The sequence below is a fragment of the Erpetoichthys calabaricus genome, chromosome 9 (genome assembly GCF_900747795.2).
Source record: "Erpetoichthys calabaricus chromosome 9, fErpCal1.3, whole genome shotgun sequence".
Classification (NCBI taxonomy): Eukaryota; Metazoa; Chordata; class Cladistia; order Polypteriformes; family Polypteridae; genus Erpetoichthys; species Erpetoichthys calabaricus.
Window position 1 is genome coordinate 66,496,737 of NC_041402.2, and position 18,755 is coordinate 66,515,491.

An 18,755-nucleotide genomic window follows, 5' to 3' on the forward strand; every position below is an offset into this window, starting at 1 on the left:
TTATGCAAAGGGTACAGATGCCAGGATTTTTTTCACACTTACAGTATGTCAGAAGTGACTAAATTTCAGTGACCTTACTCCAAGGTTGACATATAAATGTTTTTCTAAAAAACATGGAGTATAATGTTTACTTAAAACTGTCTATTAAAGTAAAACTTCCCTTTGATATATAGTGTGCCTAGGGAGTTTGACAAGGGCTGCATCAGCATGCATTTGTTAAAGGGAAAAAATAGTTTTAAATTAAACTTTATGAAGGAGAAATAAAAGGGCTAGATGTAATGTTTTGGCTTTTGACTCTCTATGTCTTTATTTCTCTTTACCATAGCAATATAAATACATAGACAATTTCTATCTCATGTCCAACAAAAAAAAAAACAAATTCATGCATTTACAAAATGGTAAAAGATAATATTTTAACTGAAACTGTCAATCAAATGATAGATTCATGGCTTTCTAATTATCTTTACAATAATATACTAGTTGGTGAATGAACAGATAGCATTACCAGGTTGATATGAAAGCAGGTGTCTGTTTATTTGTCCATAAATTGCTTAACATGAAATATGTTTCCAATATGTTTCCATTGCAGTTATAGATTTTCCTACAAAAAACTTTAAATTTTTACAATAAACAGAAGTGCATCTCACACTTCTTTGAGTTAGCTGATCTTCTTCTTTCTATTTATCTTTTCCACTTCTATGTGGGATTGATGTGCTTGATCAACCTTCTCCAAACTGCTCAGTCCTGCACTTCCTTACCAGTCAGACCTTTTCCTTCAAATCTTCTTTTACTTTATCGATCCACCTCCACTCTCTCTTCCTTGTATGTCCAATACCATCTCTCTTTTGCCCACATATGCATTGTCTTTCCTCATCACATGTCCATACCACTTCAGTCTACTTTCCTGTACTTTCTTGGATATCTCAGCTACTTTTCTTGTACCTCTGCTTATCTCATTTATTATTTTGTCAATTTTTGGTAACCCCACACATCTCAAAATTTACATTTCTACTACATCTAACTTCTCCTGTTCCCCCTTTGCTGCCCATGTCTCAGCTCCATACATCCATCCATCGATCCATTTTCCAACCCGCTGAATCCGAACACAGGGTCACGGGGGTCTGCTGGAGCCAATCCCAGCCAACACAGGGCACAAGGCAGGAATCAATCCCGGGCAGGGTGCCAACCCACCGCAGTACACACACAAACACACCCACACACCAAGCACACACTAGGGCCAATTTAGAATCCCCAATCCACCTAACCTGCATGTCTTTGGACTGTGGGAGGAAACCGGAGCACCCGGAGGAAACCCACGCAGACACGGGGAGAACATGCAAACTCCATGTAGGGAGGACCCGGGAAGCGAACCTGGGTCTCCTAACTGCGAGGCAGCAGTGCTACCACTGCGCCACCGTGCTGCCCGCTCCATACATCATTGCTGATTTTATGTCTTAAAAACCTTACCTTTAACCATTGCCTTAATTCTTCAATCATACAATATTCCTGGTACCTTCTTCCAGTTGTTCCATCCACACTGCACTCTGTGGGTTATCTCTGCAACAAATTTCCCATCTTGAGCTACCACTGATTCTAGATATTTAAACCTATCCAATCTTTTCAATAGCTCTCCCTGCAGGCTCACTTCTGAATCCTGGTCATCAGCAAACTTCATATATTCTGACTTCTTCCTATTTACCTTTAATCTTCTGTCTTCCAAAGCCCTTCTCCATTCTTCCAGCTTCCTCTTAATGTCCTCTTTTCTGTGCTACACGACACAATGGCATGAGCAAAAAGCATGCATCATTTGGATTGCTCTTTTCTCCCATGACTCAATACATCCATAACCAGATCAAAGAGGTAAGGACTTAAAGAAGATCTCTGGTACAGACCTACTCTAACTGGGATTTATTTCTGTTACCCTAGCACTGCTTTTAATCCGAGTCCTCACACCCTCATATATGTCCTGGAAAATCCTCACATACCTCACTGGTACTCTCATGTACCTCTAGACCTCTTGACATGGCACTCTATCATAAGCCTTCTACAAATCAATAAACACCATATTCCATATGTGTTACCTGCTGTGGAGCTTATATTCAGCTGATCAAAAACTTGGAATAGGAAGTTTATCCTTCGCTTGAAATTACTTATCTTTGAATTCTTGTACATACATAATACGTTTAGACCCAGTGGGACTGCAAAGATATTTGTAGTCAAACAACACAGATCTTTCAAGCAGTGATTGTAGTTGGACACCTAACTCTAAATATTATAGATTGTCTACAATTTTCTTTCACATTTCAGCTGTTAATATTCATTTTCTTTTTTTACAAGTTAAAGGATCTTATGATTAAGCTTCATTACACACTAGAAAGGCCATTCCTAGTGTGTTGTTTGCAGTTTAAATCTCCATATTACAAAAAAGACGTAACAGCACAAGAGAAAGTCCAGAGACAAGCAACTAGGCTGAATCAAGGACAGAGAGGTGTGAGCTATAAGAAAAGACTAAAGGAGTTGAACCTTTTCAATTTGAGCAAATGGAGAATAAGTGGTGACATGGTTGAAGTATTTAAAATTATAAAATGAATTAGAAGAGTGGATCCAGTTTGTTGCTTTAAAATGAGTGGGACACAATTGGAAACTTGTTATGGCAAATTTCAAATAAACATTTGAATGTTTTAGTTCATACAGATAAACCATAGACACCTGGAATAAATTACCAAGTGGTAAGGTTGGGAGTAAGACTAGATATTTTCGAAACTCAACTTGATGTTGTTTTGAAGAAATTAGGTGGATACAATTAGCAAGCTTTGTTGAGCTGAATGGACAGTTCTTGTTAAATAATTCTGATGTTCTCATTTTGTAACATTTGTGAACAATATTATACAAATATCACAACAGGGTTATACTATTTAAAACTGAAAATCAAAAATATATTACTAGTCTTGATAAAATGAACTACTGAAATTTTTATGACAGCTTTCTAAAATGAAAGTCAGGTTGTACTTCACAAGCCAGGATATTAATCTAAAACAGATCAATAGAAATAAGTATGGTCTTAATAAATGTATTTTATGTGTTTTAAAAATTCCAAAATACTTTTCCACAGATTAACATTTTATCCATCCCTCCATTACCTTCACCTGCTTTACTGAATATACAGTAAGAATGGACAAAGCCTGAGAAGAACAAACTTAGGTGGGATGCCAGTCCATTGTACAGCACACTTAGGTACTCACGTGCACACATTTTGTCATACAGAGCCAATGTATTTTGAAAGGTGCAGTGCAGAATGAAGAGTGCTTCACTAGCACGCAAAATCTATTTTTATTATTCCATTAATTGTTAACACTGTGCCTTAATGCTTTATTGTTTTTTCTCCTAAAAAGAGGTACATATTCATACAGCTGAAGTACAAGAAGGGTTAGTGACTTGTTCAGGGTCACACAGAGAATCAGCAGTTTATTGATCCTGCAGCTTTGTGGTTTCCAGTTCATCTTTAACTTCTTAGCTGGTTGGCCACACAAGAGCACAAAGGGTTATAAGTGCATAAAAATCGTGGTCGGTAACAAGAGTGTTCCAGCGAGCATTTTAGCAAAGCCAAAGATTTTATACTGCAGTTGACAACTTCTGCTGTCTAAGTTTTAATTAATAGGAAGGACTATTTCTTGCACACCCCTCATTATCAGTTTACAAAAAAAAAAAAAAAAAGATCTGCTCTTTCCTGGAAGGGAAAACAAAGCCCTTTCAGTTGCTTTTTAAGGTGGGGGGAGTTGTGGAGATATGCAAATGTATGACAGCACTTCTTGATTGCCAAAGCAATTCTTCCCTTCCGTTTGTTAACTGTAGGCATCCTTGATAATTATCCTTATGAGCCCTGAAACTTGAATCTGAACCTTGCAGTGTTGTTTATTTAGCAGCACATTTTGGTGACATTGAAATTTATTTCAAAGAATGGAAGTTGGGAAGATGAGATCAAGGGAAAAATCACAATGGACACCTATCCTGTACACAAAAAGGAAATAATAACTAAAAATATTGACAGTGAGCTCTAGATAGTAATGTAGATCATAGCATTGTGAGGTTTAGAAATACAAAGTATGAGAAAGTTACAAGGAAGCAGGTCACTAGTGTCTCTATTGTACACATGGAGGAACATGGAATGCACTGACTTATAAAACAAAAAAATGCAAATATTCAAATGTCAGGAAGAAGGTCTAGAAGAAGTTAGAGAAGGCAAGAAGAGAAGTACTTTGCTGGGGTACTACGGTGAGGAAATGTGTTTCAAATCTCTAAACAAACAGGTTTGTTGTTTTACTTTTTAATTGTATACATTGAGCTTCTCTTTTCTGTATGCCTCCCTACGGTTTTTATTTGTTAATCTCCCATATTTTTCTTTCATTTATTGGTGTATTTTTGGATTTGGAGGGCTGCTGACTCCCCTCTTTTCATGAAAGATAGACAGATAGATTCAGCTAGCATTGCATACTGCAGCCACAGTATGTCTAGTACAACACAATGCTTAAAACGAGCCCCATTTATTTGGGTTTTAGGCAGTAAGCAGCAGCTTTATTTCTTTCTCTTATCACTGATCCTCAACAGCTAGAGGACGATCCCACTCGATGTAGTAATGGTAAACTAGATTAAGACATTTTCAAGTATGCACTAACCTACTTACAGACATCATTGCTCCCCAGAGCCCCTGCAGTCTTACACTTTCTTTAACAGGCAAGCTGAATAGGTAGATGGGATACATCAGGCTAGGAAATCAATGTGTATACGCACTACGCAGCCACAGATGAGCTTGTCGAAGCCATTTTATTATAGCTCAAGGAGGCATATTGATCTGACTGTTAACTACTCAGAGGTGCCTAGTAGCAATCGAATGAAGATGAGTCGTCCTGTCCATTTAAATTCCTTGCCGCTCTCTTTGGACAAGGTGAATTAGTCTCATGTCTGCTTTATCAGCTTTGACCACTTCATAGTTCGAGTGCTATTAATTACTGTAAAAATCAACATTCATGTTATTGTGGGGAAAGCTCTGTAAAAGAATACTGTTTTTTGTCCATATTAGGAGTCAAAGGTGATGTGCTCATGCAAAAAGCAAATCATTCATGTTGAATTTTAATTTTTTTGCCAATTGTTGTACTGTGTATCTAGGTGGTTTTATTATTATTTCAGTTTTGACCTTCATTATCAAGAGCTGTTTCCTTGTGGATAAAACAACAGTACCTCTTAACCTAGGGATGTTACTTCTGTCACGTGTGATCAGCCTTTTAATATGGTCAACTGGATGGCACAAACATTGATTTTAGTAAAATATGGTGAAACGTCTCTTCACTACATTCCACTAGGAAATACAGATTACAAATCACTTTTGACTGTCGTTTTGCCCTCTGGACTTCTTTATTTAGTTTTAGCTTTTTATGACAGACACATCTATTAGCAGCACCTGAACAAACACCTCACAAACACAAGAACAGCAAAACCTGGAACCATAGTTCTGTGATTTGATGACATTACTCATCATGCCACCATTCTTCTAGTTACGATCACCCTCAAGATAATTAAATGTCTCAATTTATAGTAGACAGGAGGTATTATTTACATTTTATGTACTGTAGCTGTTTAATTAGTGACAGCATGACAATACACCCTCACAGGTGGTTTTGCTTTGTAGCTTAAGGAAGCTGATTTCAGTTCTTGGACTGGCCACCATCTGTGTAAAGTTTCTAAGTCATTCTAATGGTTATACGGTTGTTTTTTTTTAAGGTACTTATGTATCCCCACACAAAGGCATGCAGGTAAAGTTACCTGGCAGCTGCAAATCAGCCTGGGGTGATTGTACATATGAAAAAGTTTGGGAACCCCTCTCAGCCTGCATAATAATTTACTCTACTTTCAACAAAAAAGATAACAGTGGTATGTCTTTCATTTCCTAGGAACATCTGAGTTTCTAAGAGGTGTTTTCTGAACAAAGATTTTTAGTGAAGCAGTATTTAGTTTTATGAAATCAAATGTGAAAAACTGGCTGTGCAAAAATGTGGGTCCCCTTGTCATTTTGCTGATTTGAATGCATGTAACTGCTCAATACTGATTACTTGCAACACCAAATTGGTTGGATTAGCTAGTTAAGCCTTGAGCTTCATAGACAGGTGTGTCCAATCATGAGAAAAGGTATTTAAGGTGGTCAATTGCAAGTTGTGCTTCCCTTTGACTCTCCTCTGAAGAGTGACAGCATGGGATCCTCAAAGCAACTCTCAAAAGATCTGAAAACAAAGATTGTTCAGTCTCTTGGTTTAGGGGAAGGCTACAAAAAGCTATCTCAGAGGTTTAAACTGTCAGTTTCAACTGTAAGGAATGCGATCAGGAATATGCGCAGGATTGTGAGAATGGTTACTGTCAGCCCACAGATCACCTCCAAAGACCTGCAAGAACATCTTGCTGCAGATGGTGTATCTGTACATCATTCTACAATTCAGCGCAATTTGCACAAAGAACATTTGTATGGCAGGGTGATGAGAAAGAAGCCCTTTCTGCACTCACGCCACAAACAAGTCACTTGTTGTATGCAAATGCTCATTTAGACAAGCCAGATTCATTTTGGAACAAAGTGCTTTGGACTGATGAGACAAAAATTTACTTCTTTGGTCATAACAAAAAGTGCTTTGCATGGCAGAAGAAGAAACACCGCATTCCAAGAAAAACACCTGCTACCTACTGTCAAATTTGGTGGAGGTTCCATCATGCTGTGGGGCTGCGTGGCTAGTTCAGGGACTGGGGCCCTTGTTAACGTCGAGGGTCGGATGAATTCAACCCAATATCAACAAATTCTTCAGGATAATGTTCAAGCATCAGTCACAAAGTTGAAGTTACGCAGGGGTTGGATATTCCAACAAGACAATGACCCAAAACACAGTTCGAAATCTACAAATGCAGAGGGAGAAGTACAATGTTCTGGAATGGCCGTCACAGTCCCCTGACTTGAATATCAGAGAAAATCTATGGGATGATTTGAAGCAGGCTGTCCATGCTCGGCAGCCATCAAATTTAACTGAACTGGAGAGATTTTGTATGGAAGAATGGTCAAAAATACCTCCATCCAGAATCCAGACACTCATCAAAGGCTATAGGAGGCATCTAGAGGCTTTTATATTTGCAAAAGGAGGCTCAATTAAGTATTGATGTAATATCTCTGTTGGGGTGCCCAAATTTATGCACCTGTTTAATTTTGTTATGATGCATATTGCATATTTTCTGTTAATCCAATAAACTTAACTGCTGAAATACTACTGTTTCCATAAGGTATGTCATATATTAAAAGGAAGTTGCTACTTTGAAAGCTCAGCCAAAGATAAGCAAAAATCCAAAGAATTAAGAGGGGTTCCCAAACGTTTTCATATGACTGTATGTGGATGTGTGAATGAGTGTAATGAATGTGAATCATATTTATTCTTGGTTACCCTAAGATGTTGCCAGCATAGACCCTGCTTCCTCAAGATCTTTTAATTGATTTAGGTAGCTCCAGAAAAGGATTTAATGAATGTACACCAAAAATATCAGCGACTGACACTACAAGATGAAAATTATATCCTGAATTAAGTAAAATAATTTTTGGAAATAAGTGCATTTTCGTCTGCCACAATGGTACAGTGGTTAGTGTTGTTAACTAAAGGACCGAGTGTCCTGCATTAAAACGCTGTGCCCAGTTGTCTGTATTGAATTTCCTTGTTCTCCCCTCCTTTGGAAAGGTTTTCTCCTCATACTCTGGATTTCCTCCAACATCCAAAAGACATTCAAATTGACATTAATCGGTAACTAAATTGGCACCATAAGGGGGCCTTGCAATCAACTGCTTCCCCTTTAGGACTGTTTCCTGCCTTGTGCCCAGTGCTGCCTAATACAACACTTTTAGAATGGCCACAGATGTAGGAATTCCTGTTTGCTTTCAATAATGTTTGTAAGCAGCAAGACCCACAATTCTGTAAGTTATTACAGATATACTATACAGATGTAACAGGTTATCTTCATGCATGAGATACCCCCAATTGCATAGTCACGACACAAACTCCGGTCCACACTTTGCAAAAAAGAGCAGATAGCAACCATCTTATCCTATCAAACCAAAACAGAACTCCTTCATCTTTGTAGTGTTTCAGGGCAATTATATACTTGCCATTTTATTCAGTATATAATTTTTATTTCTGTGGTTTAAATTCAATTTTGACTTACATTGAAAACGATTCTTTTTATTAACATCTTGTTTATGTGACACAAAGCGCTTTTTGACTTAAATACAGCAGCATTTGCATCTTTTTTTATCCCGTGTGGATATTCTGGACAAAAACTCTGAAAAGAATTAGTGATAGTTAGCTTTCAATTCTAGTAGGCCCTAGTGTCAGCTTTCCCAAAATCCTTTGTTCCTCAACTTTGCTTATTTCCCTCCTCACAAGAATTCTGAGACACTGTCATATGACAATCTTAAGTGACTAATCGGACTTCTGTATTTAAGCGTGTCCTTTTTTTCTACAGCAGCTTCATCCTAATTCACCTCTGATTGTCTTTAACAAAATGAACTAGACACTAGAGACCATGCGTGGCACTGTGGAGCAGAAGGGACTGCTCTCACCACATGGATCCAGAAGTCTGAGCTCAAATCCAATGTGTGATTGTTTTCTTTGTAGATTTTGCATATTCTCCTTGTGTCTGTGTGGTCCCCCAGGGTACTCTGACTTTTCTCCCACATCTAAGAAGATGTGCTGGTAGGGTTGATAGTCAAATCCAAGTTGACCCTGCATAAGTGTGCATAAGTGAGCCCTATGACAGTCTGATGTGTGTCCAGTGCTGCCAAAACTGGACCCTGAATTGGATGTTACTTGGATCTGAGAATGTTGTACTACTATAATGCACTAGAAACATGTTCGAACAAAACAAGTATAGTTTAATCTACGGCTAAAAGAGTCTGTAAAGCCCTGCAATCCCATCATAAATAAAAGCATCACTGCCTAACTGCCACACACTTTAGCTTTTTAAGGTTCTTTCATACATTTATAACAACTGGTCAGAGCTATGCTTGTATTACTTCAGTATTAAAAAATGCAAAACAAATATGACATCATTCTAATTATTTCATTTTATGTGGTACCACACATAAGCTTAGTTTTTAACCTTGTCCTAATCTAACTACATAAGATTTTGTACTTTTTTATTTTGTAGCCCAGCGGAATTTGAAAAAGAATTAGAAAAAGGCATTCATTTTAATTTTTGCACATTAACCGAGCAGCAGTCTAAAATATCTCATGTTACATTAATAATCATATTTTGAAAATTAAGTTACTTAAAAGTAATGCACTTACAAGGTTTAAAGTCAAACACAAATAAATACATGCAAGGAAATATATTTTAAATCTAAACAAAAATATCACAGTAAATCAATTCACATTAAATTTTTTGAAAGATTCCAAAATCTTCATTCAGTACTCTATTTTGTTAATTAAACATTTTATCTTTCATATGGTGGGACAGATTAGGGCTATTGTTGCAATTTAACACAGCCAGATAAATACCAAGGAAACATCTGAAAAAACACCATAAAATGCAGTTCATCTTTCACCTACTCTCTGTTATGATATCTTCCTAAACAGGACATTCAAAACCACTTAAAAATTGCACAACAAATTACTTACATTTACTCAATAAATTATTTAACACCCGTGATGTACAAGTTAAAAGTGTCATAGTTGTTAGCACTGCTACTTCATGGATCCAGCATGTTGGTGACTTTCATGCCAGGATGTTGTCTGTGTGATGTTTACACATTCTCCCTATGTCTGTGTGGGTTTTCCTATGTATGATCCAGCTTTCCTCCCACATTCCTAAATCTGTACAGTTTAAGCTAACTGTCAATTTTCGAATTGGCCTTGAATTGGCCCTGTGTGGCTTGTTGCATGAGAAAACCCTGAAATTGATTAGCATTGTGATAGGGAGTCACATTAGATAGATAGATAGATAGATAGATAGATAGATAGATAGATAGATAGATAGATAGATAGATAGATAGATAGATAGATAGATAGATAGATAGATAGATAGATAGATAGATAGATAGATAGATAGATAGATAGATAGATAGATAGATAGATAGATAGATAGTGTCACATGCATGTCTACAGGAAAAAGTTTAAGGGCTCTGGTGATTATAATTCCCTGGTGCTCCAGGAGTTGCCACTGTGTCCTAAAGACTTTTCTCTATCTCCTACTGCAGACGGGATAGGGTTAGGGTTGGGTTTGGGTTAGGGGTAGGGTCCACCTGGACCTGCCTCCACTTGCTAGAAGGACTTGACACCAGAAGATTTGCCTTTTTGAGGAAGTTCTATTCTGAACTCACATCTGTGAAGACATCTCTGCAATTCTTGCATGTTTTCTTTTGTTTGCACCCCATTTAATCATATGGGCTTACCAGGGTGGTACCACAACTCTTTATCGTGGTCTTGTCTTTCTCTTACAATATGTCCCTGGATAAATTTTTTTTCACTGTTTATGATAAGAGTGCTTTTTCTGATTATTGAAACTGTAAGATTCAATGAGACGTACTTCAGAATATACAAACTAAGCACTTTCTCCAGGAGATTTACTTCACCCTTTATGAATGTAAAGTAAATTGGGCTTTTGGTAAACACCAACAAAAAGATGTATAAAAATAAATTCCCACCCATTTCAACTCATGAACAAAACTACATGCCAATGAAACTGTTATTAATAAAGTTAACAAATTTATTTTATGTCAACCAAAATTTTATGTCCAAAACTACTGGCAAAATAAGATGAACACTTTTCAACATTAACCCCAAAAAGCAAGTCATAGTATAAATATACCAAGCCACTAAACTGAAGGTTGTAGTTATAATTAGAGTGAATGTTTAAATGTAAAAATATTTATTAAAAGGATATTAGTTCACAGATATCTAAATATTTGTCCATTTCAGATAAACGTGTGACAAATCAGGTTCAGCAGAAAATTGCAGGTTTCAAATGACATACAACTATGCTATTGTACCGTATATCAAAGTCAACAAGATAAGATAAAAGCACAGTCTTACTTGGTGTTAAAAATTATAGTGAATAGGAACAGCAAACCAAATTACTTAATAGTCTATTGTTAGCATAAAATTCCATTAGAATTAAAAGGAAAAAAAAACTATAATTCCCCCTTTTAAGTTCATAGTCGTCCAAGAGATTATTATTTAAAGCTCCACCATGGAGAATGAGCTGTGAATGACAGAGCTCCGTCTCATTTCCTGAGAACACTCCTCTGTCATCTACTTCTGTGGTCTCAAGAAGGATAAACCAGATGTCTGCAAATTAAAGGAGTACTGGATGCCATTCTGCTGTTAATGCTCTGCACGCATAAATCATTGTAATGAAAGATGGCTGATGTACTAACCTTGGTGACGCAGATTTTCATTATTTAGTAAGGGAAGAAGAAAAATTGCTTGCTGCATGCGAGAGTGTTTGACCAACTGATACAAAACAGAAGGATGTTAAAAAGAATTAACCCTGAATCATTTAAAAATAACATCAGTAATGCTTAAATTTCCCTTATGTGCATGTTAATTATATTAACGTGATATTTACTGAATGAATATATTGTAATTTAGTACATATCTTAATTAAACACTTTAACTTTAATTTAACTGATATTATATAGCAAGAATACAAGGAAAATATTTAACCTTTTTCAACAGATTTTTGTAATAATAGTATTTTTATTTAGAAAGAGGAAAGCTATTCAGAATTTTTAAGAAATACATCTACACATAGAATATTTTTTTCATAGACTTGAGATAGCTGTCAAAAGTGTGAGTCTGCCCAGCATTTTTGTAACCTGCGTTCTCCGGATAATAAACTAGACAACATACATCCAAAACTGGCTATACAAAGACCTATCAGAAACTGCTACGCTTTTTCAGAGGTGTGTGTTTTATGGTGTTATCTAATTTACCTTACAGGAGAGTTATCCAGTGTTTTCCTGGTTTCTGGTTATATTTTCCCACAAGCCAATACAAAAGATACACTTGGCAATCTCTATAATTTCATTATAGAATATAAATATTTATATCCATAAGGATTATGGTATTTATTGTCACTGGTGACTTTAACAAATTAAATGTAAGGGTGCTGATTCTCTGGATCACTGCTACATTTCAATAAAAGATGCTTAGTTCCCTCTATGGCACCCTCACCTGGATAGTCCGATCACCTGTCAGTAGTCTTGCTGTCAGTTTATAAGCAGAGACTGATACATGAGGAGCTGGCAGGAAAAGTAGCTGAGCGCTTGACTAAAGAAACACAAAAAAAGGTTGTAGAAGTACTTAGATTGTGTAAACTGGAAAATGTTAGAGACTTCTCATCAGATCTGGTATGAAAATATCATAACAAGATTCTTTAAAAAAATGTGTGAACAATTGTGCAGCTGTGAACAAGATCCACAAATTCCCTAATAGGACACTGTGGATCACTTGTGACATCAGGGATTCAGGGAAGGTATGAGATAATGCATTTTGAAGCAGAAATATAGAGACATCCAAGAAATGCAGATATACTGTAGACTCAGAAAAGTGCTCAAAATTTGGGAGTAAACTAGAGACCAAAAATAGCAGCTGTAATAGTTTTTGAAAACTTTGTCAAGAAGGTGGAGGTGCATACGGCCTACAAAGTAAAGTCTAATTCTGTCTCCTCTACTTTTTTACTCATTGATTAACTTAATGTGTTCTGTGCCTTCAGCACCAAATGATTCATCTTTTTTTTTGGGTACATGACATAAGGACTTAATGTTCATAAGGCATCCAGTCTGTGCACAGCGTGTTCATAGGCTGGTGTGCTACTCTGAACATGATGCACACAGTTCTTTTTAATGATAAATGCAAGAAATCAGCAGCGGAGACACAGAGCGTAGTTTATGTCATACCATGTAATGCATGTTCAGCGATATATGTGGGGTAAACATCAAAAACACTTGCCACAAGTATACAGGAATATTGCAATGCAGTCAGAGGAAAGGACCCACGATCTCTGATTTACACATACAAGTTCAACCAGACAGACATTTAAATTGGACTCAGTGCAAGTAAAATTTAAGGCTAATACTAAAAGTGCCAGAAAACTTGCTGAATCGTGGCAATCTAATTAAAACACCATTAATAGACATTTGAACATGAACCCAGTATATGCAGGCTTGAAAAGAAGAACATGCAAATAATAAATAAGACTTTGTGACCAATACCCTCCGAATCCCCCATCATCCATCTCCCCCCATCCACCTATCCTCCCCTCCTTATTTGCTATATATTGCCTTGGGTTCCTGTAAGTCTAATAATTTTCCTCTGAAGATGATTCACGGTAAGTATCAAAAGCTTAGGATTAAAAAAACTTTTAAGATACATGATTCATTTGCTCCCTTTGTGAATTTCCAGCTGGATAATCTATAATGTTGCATGCATTGTAAACTTTCGTGTGTGTGTGTGTGTCTTGTTAGAATTGCATTGCCACTGTCATATCTTAGTCAGGGCTTCTCCTCTGACTGGGATTGAAGTTTATGTTTAATGTCTCTTTTGTTCATTTTTAGTTAATTGGTTGATGTACGTAATGGTCTTTCTTTTATTTTTGTTTAGTTCTATGTTTCTATGTAGCTTGGGTTATGCTCCATGTGTTTTAGGGGTGGTTGTCCAAGAGGAGCCATTTGCCAATTATCTCCAGGAACTGCTCTCCTATAAACTGAAGGGCCTTCCATAGTTCATGGCAATTCATTTGGAGTGGAGTGTTTTCTTGCTGTGCTTTTTGCTTATTGTGATATCCTAAATTTTTGAACCCATGCTGTTTTGGAACTGTGTTTTTTGTGGATTGCCTTGCCTTCTCTGGCAATTTCTTCTGTGCTGCAAGAAGTTTCTGGTGTCACAGAGTGATTTTGATAAAAATAAATCTTTTATTTTATAAAGCTTCTTTAAGGCCCTGTTTGCTTCTAGTCAGGGTTGTGATGGTAATCCACCCTAGAGGGCCATTTTTGGAGTTATTATTGGGTTTTATGTACTTTTGGTACTCCAAGTTTATGACAGTCACAGTTCTGAGGAGACATGCCAGGAAGAATTTCATTCTATTATGTAGATGATAATAAATTTGAACTCAGTTACCTTAGCCTTTCTACATGTTCTCCCCATGTTTATGTCATTTTCGTTATAGTACTGCAGTGTACCTTCTGCATTCCAAAGATGAAGTTTTGGGACTAATTGCCTAACATGTCATAACCATCTCAAACTAGCTTATTCGGTCATGGAGGGCCAAAACCTGTTCTAGCAGTATCAAACAGAAAGTGGGAACTGACCATGGATGGGGTGCCATTAATTGCACAGACTCACACTCTAACACACCAGGCTGTTTTACATTTACCAACTAATGCTCAAATCACTGGGATTTGGGAGTGAAATTACAGAACAAAGAGTAAAGAGAATAAAAAAACACCAAAATGGACATAATGTGCCAACCCCTTAAAACATGTCTGGGAAAGGGTTTCAATCCAGGGCCCTAAATGTACTGAGAAACAGCAGCACTACCCACTGCATAACCTTGCCATCCACCCATCCTGCACTTTATGTATACAATGGACATCTAAAAGACTTTAGCTTGACGTACATGAAACTGAAATCCAACAAGGAATCCACCAGGTACATTGTAAGCATGCCAGCTCCTCTCAGATGGTACCTCGAGTCAAGCTGGGTGCCCAGTTGCAACAACATACAAGGGCAATGCTGAGCCGCTCCCCAGAAATATGAAATATATGTAAAATGTAGATTTCTGTAGATTTTCTTTCTACCAAAATAAAGATATAGTATGCTATATTTTCCATTTTGTTTCCAAAACTCATATGGTGTGCTGGCCTTTAATTGCACTTACATGATAGAACTGACACTTGGCCTCCAAACTGCAAAGATTTTCCCACTTAAGCTTTGTGTTTCTGTATTTAGCATGGATAGAACATGCTGCTCAAGTGTTATCTTAAACCATAAGAATCTTTATGACATTCTGTGATGAAATAATAAAAATGAGCAAAATAAAAGGTAAATCTTGAGAATTATACCTCATTTTACTTTATAAAAATTTTCCAGCCTGATAAATTACCCCTCAAAAGCAGGAGCAGGAATGTGAAACAGTTCAGCTTGTAAATACATCAAAGACTCTTGCATTATTAGAAACAAAATAATAATATTATAAATAAATAAATAATATAGTCAGAGAAGCAATAGAATAGGAGAGAGACATTTTTACATATTTCTATTTAAAACTTAAATTTTGATCCTCATGAGCTCCAGCTGCCCCATGACCCTGCCCTGAATAAGTGGGTTAGGATAATGGATGGATGGATAGATGGGTACTCATGGGCCCTTTGTGTCTTTCACTGTCTACAATTCACTCTGCAACAAAGTTTTTGCTTCTTAAACACTGTTGGGTGTTTCTTAAAGGTTTTTGGGTGCTGATCACGAATATCACATCAAAATTTACCCATCACGTACCGTTTCAGAGAGTTTTGTCATGATTTTTTCCTCTATTTGTATCCAAACATTTTCACTCCCGTAAGTGACTTATCAACAACGGTTTGTGGAGCCTGGACATGTCCAGGCATGGAATCAGGCCAGGTTGGAAGCTGTTCTGTGGAAGCTGACATCCTGGGCAGGTCTGAACGAGCTTGACGCTGTCTCAGCATGCTATAAAGGTGGCTTACATACGCCGATCCTGCTCATTTGGTTTATATAGATAGTCAGTGTGTATGTACTGTATAGTATCAGTATAGTAAAGTATTGTATCTGTAGCAATATAACAGTAAGTAAGCTTGATGCTATAGACGTTTTGGTGTCGGGCGATATGTCTCATCAATGTTGTAACAGCCATGATACATTCTGCTATATCTGTGGCGAATACAGTGATCCCTCGCTATATCGCGCTTCGCCTTTCGCGGCTTCACTCTATCACGGATTTTATATGTAAGCATATTTAAATATATATTGCGGATTTTTTGCTGGTTCGCGGATTTCTGAGGACAATGGGTCTTTTAATTTCTGGTACATGCTTCCTCAGTTGGTTTGCCCAGTTGATTTCATACAAGGGACGCTATTGGCAGATGGCTGAGAAGCTACCCAGCTTACTTTTGTTTCTCTCTCTCTCTCTCTCTCTCTCTCTCTCTCTCTCTCGCGCTGACTTTCTCTGATCCTGACGTAGGGGGTGTGAACAGGGGGGCTGTTCGCACACCTAGACGATACGGACGCTCGTCTAAAAATGCTGAAAGATTATCTTCACCTTGCTACCTTCTGTGTGCAGCTGCTTTGTGAAGCGACATGCTGCACAGTGCTTCGCATACTTAAAAGCTCAAAGGGCACGTATTGATTTTTGACTTTGTTTTTCTCTGTCTCTCTCTCTCTCTCTCCCTGCTCCTGACGGAGGGGGTGTGAGCTTTGTACCGGCGGTGCTTCGCATACTTAAAAGCCAAACAGCCCTATTGATTTGTTTGGTTTTCTCTCACTTTCTGACATTCAGTGCTCCTGACGTGCACTCCTTTGAAAAGGAAGATATGTTTGCATTCTTTTAATTGTGAGACAGAACTGTCATCTCTGTCTTGTCATGGAGCACAGTTTAAACTTTTCAAAAAGAGACAAATGTTTGTTTGCAGTGTTTGAATAACGTTCCTGTCTCTCTACAACCTCCTGTGTTTCTGCGCAAATCTGTGACCCAAGCATGACAATATAAAAATAACCATATAAACATATGGTTTCTACTTCGCGGATTTTCTTATTTCATGGGTGGCTCTGGAACGCAACCCCCGCGATGGAGGAGGGATTACTGTATACACTTGCGCCTCAGAAACTTTGGATGACTGCTCTTGTGAAGAAAGCCTATCATCTGTATTTCGGCTGCAAAATTGGTGATCAAGACAAGGAATGGGCGCCTCACATTTGCTGTGCTACATGTGCTGTCAGTCCGAGAGCCTGGCTCAGAGGCACTCGAAAGACGATGCCGTTTGCTGTTCCGATGATATGGCGAGAACAGAAAGACCATGTGACAGACTGTTACTTCTGTTTGACTAATGTGTCTGGTTTCTCTGTCAAAAACAAGAAGTCAATTGAATATCCTAATCTGCCTTCAGCAATGAGATCCATGCCACATGACGACAGTCTTCCAATTCCGAAACCACCAGAGGATTGGACCTTAGATGAACCAGATGAAGAAACTGCAATGCAAGGTACTGACAGTGACATTGACCCGGATTTTGAACCATGCTCTTCAGGAGATCCACATCTGATAACACAGTCCGAATTGAACGATTGGGTTAGAGATTTGGGTCTGTCAAAAGCAAAAGCCGAGCTGCTGGGTTTGAGACTGCAGGAATGGTGTTTGCTGTCACCAGGTACGAGAATTTCTGTGTTTCGAGGCCGACATCATGATATAGCCAAATTTTTTGCACAAGTCAACAGTCTCCGTTTTTGTTGTGACATTGAATGATTGCTCTCGGCCTTGGGTTGTGATCACAACCTGGAAGAGTGGCGTCTCTTCGTTAATTTGTCAATGTTAAGTCTGAAAGCTGTTCTGCTACACAATGGCAACGTTTATCCTTCAGTACCTGTTGGCTATGCAGCACACATGAAAAAAACATATGAGAATATGGAACTGTTGCTGAAACAAGTCCAGTATAGCAGGTACAACTGGAATATCTGTGGAGATCTTTAAGTCGTTGCTCTGTTATTATGACTGTAGCTCGGCTATACAAAGCACTGTTGTTTCACCTGTGAATGGGACAGCCGTGCCAAAGAGTCGCACTATTCTCAACAGAACTGGCCACTCCGTAAAAAGTTAGTTCCAGGACAGAAAAATGTGGCACATAAATCGCTTGTCGACCCGGCAAAGATAGTTTTACCTCCTCTTCATATAAAACTGGGACTCATGAAGAATTTCGCAAAAGTACTGAACAAGGTAAGCGAAGGTTTTCATTATTTAAGACAGATATTCCCAAGAATAACTGATGCCAAGATGAAAGAGGGCATTTTTGTTGGCCCCCAGATCAGACATGTTATGAGTGACAAGCGGTTTGAAGATCTGATCTGTTAGTTGGGCCGGAAAAAATTGCCTGGAAAGCCTTCAAAGACGTTGTTGACAATTTTCTGGGCAATTATAGAGCCCCAAACTACATTCAGCTAGTAGACAAACTTCTCAAAGCATACAAGACAATGAAGTGCAACATGTCACGATTCATTTCCTCCACTCACACTGGGACTTCTTCGCTGTAAATCTCGGTGCTGTCAGTGACGAAAACGGTGAAAGGTTTCACCAGGACATTGCTACGATGGAGAAACGATACCAGGGCAACTGGAATCCATCAATGCTTGCTGACTACTGTTGGATACTGCAACGTGATGCACCAGACATTGAATACAAAAGAAAATCAGGAGCAAAACACTTTTAATTCTGTTGAATTTAATAGGTTATGCAAAACATAAACGTGACTAAATACGTTATTGTCAGTAAACATATAAATGTCTATTTCTCAAAGTTCCTAAATGATGCAGTAAAACCAAAACTATATGTGTGCATACCCAGTACCTGTCATAAAAACATTTTCAAAAAAACTGTTGTGCAGTGTTAATCCATCCACCACAATTCCTATGTGTTTCATATGATTCGCAGATGCTGTCAACAAACTGGGAATGAGGTCC